Raw genomic sequence first — 9,809 nt, 5'->3', positions numbered from 1 at the left:
CCGCCCTGAATCTCCGGAGAAGGGCGGCATATAAATCAAATTTTAAAAAAATAAAAAAAAATAAAGGGGCTATACTTGCCCACCTCTGCTCTACAGGAACAGTTTTGGAGCTGCAGGCTATGTCGCAGTAAAAACATCTGGTCTATACATCCTTGGTGCTCTTGAGCTTGATGGTTTACTTGCAGACGTTTTATTACCTAACTAGGTAACGTAATCAGTGGTAGAAAGGTGCTGATGATATTACCTAGTTGGGTAATGAAATGTCTGCAAGAAAACCACCGAACTCAAGAGAGCACCAAAAAACCCCACAGTTCAGTCCTGGGCTACAAATATTCTCTTCTATCTGTACATCTGGCCTAATTTTTAAATTACAGCCTTTTCCATATTCCCTAGGGTTTTTTTTTTTTGATCTTATCTTGCCTAATGAAAAATTCTGAAGAATTCAAAACATGCCCCTTTTGTTCCCATGTTGGTGGATCCTAACAATGACATTATTCAACTCTGAAGTCAGGAGTGCTGTTTTCGATTTAATGAATTTGGATTCTTCTGCAGGATGTGAATCCTTTGCCAAGACAGCAGCCTATCCAAGGGCCCAATGGGTCAGACCCAATATATGAAACTTCCTAGAAAAATGACAAACTGTGTGAATGACTTTACAGGCAAATCTCAATAGGGGGGAAGACCCCAAACTGATTATGGATAGTTTTCATTTAGCAACCACCATCGGGACTCGCAACTTAGTCATTTAGCTAATTGGTCACTAAGTGAAACCACAGTTGTGCTTGTGATCTTACTTCGCCTTTGACTTGCTTTACAGACCTGAGAAGACTGTAAAGTTACTTTTTCATCACCGTCATAACAATGAAAAGTCAGAATAAGTGAGATTTATCTGTAATAATAAATAATTAATATATAAATTAATTAATATTTAATTAATTAATTAAATAATAAAATAATAAAATTTCAGAGTGTCAATTGCTTCTAGTAAAGATTTCACATGCTCTCAAAATATTTGCAGGACTGAATAGATTTGATTTCCAAGTTATTTAGAGTAGTCTTTTTTGTCTTCATCATTCAATATTTGCTGCCCTGTTTTCAGAAGCAGTTTGGAACTGCAGATTGCCCTGAGTTTGACTGCTTTTGGGACTAAAATTTCCATTGCTAAGCAAGGCAGTCATTAAGGAAATCAGGCCTGATATTACAGCCCGTTTGCTCTAGTTGCTAACCAGCTCACTGCTGTTGTTAGGTGAATTATGAGGTCATTAGGTGAATCCATCTTCCCCCATTGACTTTGCATGTTGGAAGCCAGCTAGGAAAGTCACAAATGGTGATCACACAATCCTGGAAGTGGAACACCGCAGCTGTTGTAAACACATGCCCGTTGCCAAGTGCCTGAATTTTGATCAAGTGAGCATGGAGATGTTGTGATAAGTTGTAAGTGTGAAGACTGGTTGTGATTCACTTTTTCCCTTGTTGCTGTAACTTCAAACAGTCACTAAATAAATGGTTGTTGTAAATCGAGGATTACGTGAACAATAGAAAATCCACACTGGTCATATTCTTAGGAACCCTTGTAAGTGTGTGTTTAACATTTAATTGGAGAAAGTGAGGCTAACAATCCTGCCGTATTCCTGTTTTTCAGCACTGACAAATAACAGAGCTGATGAGAGGGATCTTAAGTGCAGCTTTCCAGTTGGGAGAGCTATACAAGCAATGAAGAATGACAGTTTGTTTACCCTAAGCTAAGTGCTTAATTACTTAGCATTGCTTTCTAATACTGTACTGAAAAAGCAGTTTTCTAAGAATAGATATGGGCAGCGGCTTCCCATGATGAGCCCTTTAGAAAGTATAATTTGGGAAGTCCTTGTGCTAAGAATAATCAGTGCTTTATCTAATGGATTGTTTAATTCTTTGGACAAATAAGGAAATCTTCAGTAATTAGCATATGATCTCAGTAATAAGCTCCTCCCTCTCTCTTTCCTTCTTGTTTACTTCTGGTGCATGGAGTGCAGAATATTCAGCTAAATGGTCTTTCCGGCAAAAGGATTCTAATTTTTCTAAGCCATATTCCTTTGTTCACATAAACATGAAAGCTGCTTTAATTTTGTCCCAGCAGGGGATAATATTTCTAAAATATTGCTTTGGGAGAAATGGAAACCACAGAAGTGCAATATGCAATATTTGGTTCTCTCATTTCACTTTTAACCAACTCATGGCCTTACTGTGTTGAGAAGAAAACAGTGGTGGAAGAAATCCCAAACTCTTGTTGCTTTTAACTGGCAAATGTGAGATTGGAACATCAGATCCAGTTCATGTGGAACTGTTGCTTTATCCATGAATTATGGCTAGAGAGTCCATCCAAACACAATGTAAAGTATAGAGCAGTGATGGCGAGCCATCACTGTGGACACACAACATTTTGGGTGATACGCCAGCATTCACCAACTCCTGGCAACAACTTTTCTTAAGAATACACCCTACGCTCCCACAATTTTCAGAGATGCATCCTCCAGAAGTCATGTGAAAGGATTGTGATCTCACGAGGCCTGCGGAGCCTCTGAAAATGAGATTGTTTTACTTGTATTTCATTTTTGTGATTTTTTTTTGACATTTTTTATGTACTAGATAACTACATACATGAATAGATTGTATTTTTTTAAAAAAATAAATGAATATGTAAAGCATTGTTTCTCTTTCGTTTGTTTGTGTGTGTGTGTGAGAGAGAGAGTGTGTGTGTGTGAGAGAGAGAGGGGGAGGGAGAGTGTGAGAGAGCCAGAAAGTGTGTGTGTGTGTGTGTGTGTGTGTGTGTGAGAGAGAGAGAGAGAGAGAGAGTGTGTGAGAGAGGGAGAGTGTGAGAGAGCCAGAAAGTGAGAGAGTGTGTGTGTGAGTGTGTGTGTGTGTGTGTGTGTGTGTGTGTGTGTGTGTGTGAGAGAGAGAGAGAGAGAGAGTGAGTGTGAGTGAGTGTGTGTGTGTGTGTGTGTGAGAGAGAGAAGCAGAATCAGTTTAGATTTATTTTCCAAATATTTGACACGATGAGCCCCAAAGGTTTGCTATCAATAGAGTAGGGCAGTGATGGCGAACCTTTTTGGCACCGAGTGCCAAAGCCGAAGACCAGCTGGCTGGTGCACATGCACATGCTGGAAACCAGAAGAGGAGCTGGCAATGACATGTGTGCCCACAGAGAGGGCTCTGCGTGCCATCTCTGGCACGCATGCCATAGATTCGCCATCACGGGAGTAGGGCTTCCTTTGAAACCTCCTTCATTTTTGTAATAATCTCATCTTTCGCTTGAACGAAGACATAGACTGGCTAATCCCTCTTTTATGAGCAGAATGTTGATAGATTATAAATCAGAAGGACAGCTATTTTGACCCTTGAGGCATGATATGTGCCAGTTTGGTGTAGTGGTTAAAGATGTTGGGCTAGAGATTGAGAAACAGTGAGTTCTAGTCCAGTGGTGGGTTGCCTCTGGTTCAGACCGGTTCGCAAGAACCGGTAGTAAAACTGGCGGGAGGCTCCGCCCACTGACCCGGACGTCATCATAGGTGATCTACGCATGCACAGAAGCTTCTACCCATGAGCAGAAGAGTGCACGTGAGCAAAGCAAGCCAATGCGTGTAGGCGCGATGCAAACTGGTAGTAAAGGTAAGTAGAACCCACCCCTGTTCTAGTCTCACCTTAAGGCACAAAGCCAGCTGGGTGATTTTGGGCCAATTAATCTCTCTCTTTCCCCCTCATTCCCTCCCCTCTCTCTTTCTCACTCTTCCCCTCTCACACACATGCTGACCTAGGAAGAAGGCAAAGGAAAGCCACTTCTAAAAACCTTACTAAAATTTGTCCATCTGATTACCAATCAACTCTGATTGACGGTACATGCACGTACCTGGTATGAGGAATATAACCTCATCACCCTCTCTTCCTACCTGATTGGGAATGAGGAAAGTTGCACCCAGTGCACCTGAGAGGCACTGGGTTTCAGCAGCACTGTGAGCAACTGACATAACAAAAAGGTTATTGTTTTAGGTATGTAATTCCCTTCCACACAGACAAGTATTTGTTTCCTTTGTCACTAGGAGTGCATTGCGTGACATCAGCCAGATAATCAGATTCCTTGCTTCTTGCCTTTCCTCCTCATTATTAAAGGTTTTTTTTCTTCTTTTGATGTTGCATCTCACGACAAAGAATCCCAAAAAGATTGACAGAATCGTCCGCTTAAAAAAAACACCTTTTGGAATAAAAAAAGGAGTAAACCCCAGAATAAATGCCCAAAGACACCAATCCAGGGGTGAAATCCAGCAGGTTCTGACAGGTTCTGGAGAACCAGTAGCGGAAATTTTGAGTAGTTTGGAGAAACAGTAAATGCCACCTCTGGCTGGCCCCAGAGTGGGGTGGGAACGGAGATTTTGCAATATCCTTCCCCCAGGAGTGGGGAGGGAATGGGGATTTTGCTGTATCCTTCCCCTGCCACGCCCACCAAGCCACATCACGCCCACCAAGCCATGGCCACAGAACCGGTAGTAAAAAAAATTGGATTTCACCACTGTACCAATGTGGATGACCATGTGAGGGTAGGGTTATCAGATGTCCAGCAAAAGGAGAACATGTCCTTCCTTTGTATCCTCATGTCACCTGTCCAGCAGACATAGCCTTAATATTGTTCAGATTTTTTTAGTGTCTTGTTTTTGTTTTTAAGGGAGTATTTTCACAATAGTAGTGTCAGCCCTTTGAGGCAGTCTAGGTAAAAAATGAAAACCACGAATACAGCATTACTTTTATTTATTTATTATTTATGAATATTATAGGGATGCAGTGACTCAGTGGCTAAGAAGCTGAGCTTGTCGATCGAAAGATCGGCAGTTCAGCGGTTCAAATCCCTAGTGCCGCGTAACAGGGTGAGCTCCCGTTACTTATTCCAGCTTCTGCCAACCTAGCAGTTCGAAAGCACGTAATAAATGCAAGTAGAAAAATAGGGACCACCTTTGGTGGAAAGGTAACAGCGCTCCGTGCGCCTTTGGTCTTTAGTCATGCCGGCCACATGACCACGAAGATGTCTTCAGGTAGTGCTGGCTCTTCAGCTTTGAAACGGAGATGAGCACCACCCCCTAGAGTCGGGAACGACTAGCACATATTTACGAGGGGAACCTTTACCTTTACCTATGAATATTAGCATTACTTTTATTGTAAGGGTACAATAAAAAGAGCCTGAAAGCCAGAAAGCACTTCTCCCCTCCTTTACTTTTTCTCTCCAGAAAACTAGGAAGGGTCACTTCTAAGATGCTTCTCATACCTCCATTCCTTCAGTGGGTTGAGATGTCTTTTGCCTAACCATTGACTCTAGGCTGTGATTCTTCCTCCGGTCCCCCAGGGTTATTCTCACAGTTCATTACAAGTAGTCATTCAAACCTTTGTCTGCTGTGACGTTGTAAATTCTTTCTTTCCTTTCCTTGTCCACTGAAGACTCACCTATTTACAATATTTATTTCCTGATTCCAGCAATTGGCTTTAACCCAGCCCCTTCAAATCTATGATCTCTGCAGGTTACATGACCCTATGTTTCTAAGGTGAAATTTGAAAAGCGCATCATTGTTGATTCTATACTATGGCTAGCATATACAGGTAGTCCTCCACTTACAACAGTTCGATTAATGACCATTCGAAGTTACAACAGCATTGAAAAAAATGACATGACCATTTTTCACACTTATGACCATTGCAGCATCCCCATGTTCCCATGATTAAAATTCAGATGCTTGGCAACTGACTCATGTTTATGACAATTGCAGTGTTCCTGGGTCATGTGTCCACTTTTTGTGCCCTTCTGACAAGCAAAGTCAATGGGGAAGCCAGATTCACTTAACAACTGGGTTACTAACTTAACAACTGCACTGATTCACTTAACAACTGTGGCAAGATTGTAAAAAGGGACAAAATTCACTTAATAAATGTTTCACTTAGCAACAGAAATTCTGTTGCTCAGTTGTGACCCTACGTTGAAAACTCCTGTAGTTTTGAAAATAAAAATATGTTTAAAAAAACATTGCTATTGAAAAAACAGTCTTTCATAACTACTCCACACTTTCCCCAAATATCCATGTCAGTACTGTGCCCCAAATGTAATCCATTTAATAATACGTTCCTTAACTTGTGCAGCTTCTGTATCACATTTTAACAGCAGTTTATAAATTCTTGCAATTACATGTTTGTCATCTTAACTTGTATTTCAAATGATGCTTATTCCCTCCTATACCTCCTTGTTTCACGTCATTTTCAAATTTCACCTTTATTTATGCATAGGCAAACCAGATCAAATTTATACTTTCTGTACTTAACTGCACCCCAGTCTTAAGTATAGGTTTCCCGCTTAGAAACATCAGGAAATCCTCATAATTTTTCATGGCTATTGTGAAAAACTTATTGAGTTGAGGTATTACACCGACTATCTCAGAAACAACCTTTTCTTGTATTTATTCCAGGTTTTTAATAGAGCATCTCTCACATAATGATCCTTAAAACCAAGATTTATTTTATCAAACCAGATATGATACCCCTGTAGAACAGGAGTCCCCTACCCCTGGGATGCGGACCAACAGTCGGCGGTGGCCCACCAGGAACCAGCCCAAGCAATCTAGTGAAGCCCCATTCATGCACGCATGAGGTCCAAGCCAGTGGTGGGTTGCTATCGGTTCACCCGGATCGGGCAAACCAGTAACAGCAGAGGTGGGAGGCTCCGCCCACCCACCCAGACATCTCTGTGCATGCAAACCTGTAGCAAACGAAGTTGAAACCCACAACTGGTCCAGGCAACATGTGAAACCATTCCCCCCACCCCGCCTCCCGTCTGTGGAAAAACCTTCCTGTACAGAATTGGGCCCTGGCACCCAAAAGGTGGGGGGCGGGGGCGCTGCTGTAGAACATACAATAGAACCTTGGGTCACGAATGCTTCTGACCACGACCAAATCTGGTGCCAACCAAAAAAATCTGCTAAATGTTTCACTCTGGTCGCAAACACATCCTTGTGTGGCGATCAAACACAGCTGCGGCAATTTTCCCTGCCACGACAATTTCCCCTTCCGTGCCATTTCTTTTTGGATGTGCACGCGCAGTCAGTCTTGTTTCCGGTCATGACCAAATCAAGTTGCAACCAAAGTCCTGGAACGGATTGCGGTTGTGACTGGAGGTTCTATTGTATCTGAGAGTGTGTGCCTCCAAATTTAACTATCTCCCACTCCTTTAATCAAGCCAGTCTTTCTGTTGCTGGAAAAAATAATTTCATATGTATGTAGGCCTAAATACATTTTTTTTTTTTTTTGCTGTTGTTCACTGGAATTTTTGTTGTGGATGCCAAGAAACAGTTAATGTATCCTCCTTTCCAATTGTTCGTATCCTTTTTGGCCTGTTGAGATAACTGGCAACTCGATGTTAGGGTGACTTAATGATCAGCAAGATCAGCCCAGTGGTGGGATTCAAATAATTTAACAACAGGTTCTCTGCTCTAATGATTTCTTCCAACAACCAGTTCACAAAACTGCTCAGAAAATTAACAACCGGTTCTCCCAAAGTGGTGCGAACTGGCTGAATCCCACCACTGGATCAGCCTAAAAAAAATACTTTTTCTTCTTTTTATTGTATAATCTACAACCCATGTTTGAGCTAATGCATGGCAAAGGGAAAGGAACAAGAAACCCGCCAGTGATGGCATGTGGAACATAGCAAGAGATTGTAGCTTTCTGGGAAGGTGATGCCACTGAGGAGATGGTTTCAGTGAGCCATGAAGGAAGGCGCTTCAGACTTATGTCACAATAGTGCAAGAAGTTGACACGCCACTCAGCAAGCAGGAATCTTTTACGATGCCTGAGTCACAGTCTCTTCCTAGTCTGTCAAAAGTTGGCCTGGCTATCATCTTTTCTTTTTAATTCATTTATAATATAAAATACAAAATATACGAAAGAAAATAGTAGGATAATAAGGGAGGGAGACGGGAAGGGGAAAGTGTAGGGAAAAACAAAAAACGAAAGGTGTTGACTTCTGACTCCCTTTGGTGCAGTAGAATAAGATAATAGCATCAGATCTTAACTTTTTAACTTTTACATAGTAGTATAAAGTAGCCATTTCTATAACAACAAACCTATCTAATCGGTTAAACCCAAAATCAAAGTTTCATTTCCCCCGCCGCCTCAAGCACAAAGTCCAGAAGCGGTTTCCAAGTAGAAACAGAAGTAATTGTGGTTGTTTTTTTCTTTAATCAAAGCAATCAATTTAGCTACTGGTATCATCTTTTATTCAACCATGCAGGGCAATTTCACGATCTATTCAAGAACTGAAGTTCAAGGGTCGGTGAGTTATTTGGAGCTCCTGTGTTTTAAGTGATGAGGAGCAGACACTGAAATCTAAAGTCAGCATTTGCCTTCTGGCAATATTGACTTTGAAAAAATCTGGGCTAAAATTAAGGAGAGGATCTGCAACCAAGCCATTCGAATTTTCCCATCCCTGTTAAAGCGCAATTTCTCCCTCTTCCTGGAAAACCTCAAGATATTTTCCCAACATTTTACATTTCCCAAATAAAAGTCTTTTCTCTCTGGCTCATATTGATGCCTTAACCTCAGAATGATGGTAGGCAGATCCTCAATTTACGACTGTAAGTGGTGACAGTCCCAAAGCAAGTCATCATGTGACTGACCCAATTTTATGACCTTTTTTGTGGCAGTCATTAAATGAATCACCATAATTGTTAAATGAATCCACAATCATTAAGTGAACCTATTATTCACTAGGGGGCATTTTTCCTGAAGTAAAGACCAGTTTTCAGTGGTGAAATCCAATTTTTTTTACCACCAGTTTTCTGGGCGTGGCTTGGTGGGCATGGCTTGGTGGGCATGGCAGGGGAAGGATACTGCAAAATCTCCATTCCCAATCCACTCCAGGGGAAGGATATTGTAAAATCTCCATTTCCACCCCATTCTGGGACCAACCAGAGGTGGAATTTGCCAGTTCTCTGAACTACTCAAAATTTCTGCTACTGGTTCTCCAGAACCTGTCAGAACCTGCTGGATTTCACCTCTGAGAGACATCATAAATTGCAATCATGTGATGGAGGACACTGCAAACACTTGCAAATGCAGGCCAGTTGCTGAGTGGCCAAAATGTGCTCAGGTACCGGGGAAAAGGGGTAGTTATCATAATTTGGAATCTGATCATAAGTACCTTTTGGGGGGTCCGTTGTAACTTCAAATGGTTGCTAAGCAACCAGTTGTAAGTCAAGGACTACCTATATATCAGCCTTCCTTATCCAAACCAGACCTATATATATTCCAATATAGAAACTGAATCTGTATGACATGTCCTGTTGATGTGCCCATTGTATCTTCCATGGATAACAGAATTCAAATATCAATCATTAGAAAATTTAATTGTTCTTATGATTGAGGAGCGACCACTCTCCTTTTAAGTGACCAATTTCCGGATACTTCCAAGAAGGTAACAAAATTCTTATTAGTAGCTCTTAGCAGATAGATGTTGGGTGTTTTTTGTGCCTCTCGATCGAAAGGTCGGCAGTTCAGCGGTTCGAATCCCTAGTGCCGCATAATGGGGTGAGCTCCCGTTACTTGTCCCAGCTTCTGGCAACCTAGCAGTTTGAAAGCATGTAAAAAATTCAAGTAGGAAAATAGGGACCACCTTTGGTGGGAAGGTAACAGCGTTCCATGCGCCTTTGGCGTTTAGTCATGCTGGCCACATGACCACAGAGACGTCTTCAGCCAGTGCTGGCTCTTCGGCTTCAGAGATAAGCACCGCCCCCTAGAGTCGGGAATTA

This window comes from Pantherophis guttatus, chromosome 2 (genome assembly GCF_059756535.1).
Source record: "Pantherophis guttatus breed Tessera chromosome 2, ASM5975653v1, whole genome shotgun sequence".
NCBI lineage: Eukaryota > Metazoa > Chordata > Lepidosauria > Squamata > Colubridae > Pantherophis > Pantherophis guttatus.
Note: the sequence above shows the minus strand (reverse complement) of the source record.